Below are 825 nucleotides of genomic sequence, written 5' to 3' on the forward strand. Positions count from 1 at the left end.
TACATGGGTAATGTAGGCAGCTCCCGCCGGCTGGAAACACACGCTATTGGTGTTTGATTATCAAGAGCCATGTAGAACATGATTTTCAGAAATTGTTGACAATCCTTGGCCAGGTTTTGAACAAAACACCATACAAACTTGCCTCATTTAGGACGTATTAAAACCTGACAAAAAGGACTTTGTGTTTGCATGAATAGAGAGTTCGGTTCTGGGCTCAGATAATTTTTTTAATTACATTTTAATGTTTATTTTTGAGAGAGAGAGAGAGACAGAGACAAGAGTGGGAGTGGGGTACGGGCAGAGAGAGAGGGAGACACAGAGTCCGAAGCAGACTCCAGGCTCTGAGCTGTCAGCACAGAGCCTGACGCGGGGCTCGAACTCACAGACAGCGAGATCATGACCTGAGCCTAAGTTGGATGCTTAACCGACTGAGCCACCCAGCCGCCCCTTTTGATTTCTAAATTTTATTTACTTTTTATTTATTTAAGTAATCCCTGCACCCGAGGTGGGGCTTGAACTCACGATCCAGAGATCAAGAGTCGCATGCTCTTCTGCCTGAGCCAGCCGGACCACCCTGGGCTCCGACGATTCTTAACCAGGGTTTTCTGAGTGAGGCTAAAGTTTGGTTAGTACATTGGTATGAATGTGCTGGTTTTTACAATACCGAAACATCTCTGTTCTAGCTAAAAGAGAAAGCATTAAACTCAGTAATACACATCCTCATATAAACTCATTAGTTCAAGTTAATTGCTGTAGCAGGTTTTCTGCCATATTATTACTTAATCGATAATAAAGACAGCGAATGCACAAAGCTGTCCCACAGTA

This window comes from Felis catus, chromosome E2 (genome assembly GCF_018350175.1).
Source record: "Felis catus isolate Fca126 chromosome E2, F.catus_Fca126_mat1.0, whole genome shotgun sequence".
Lineage (NCBI taxonomy): Eukaryota > Metazoa > Chordata > Mammalia > Carnivora > Felidae > Felis > Felis catus.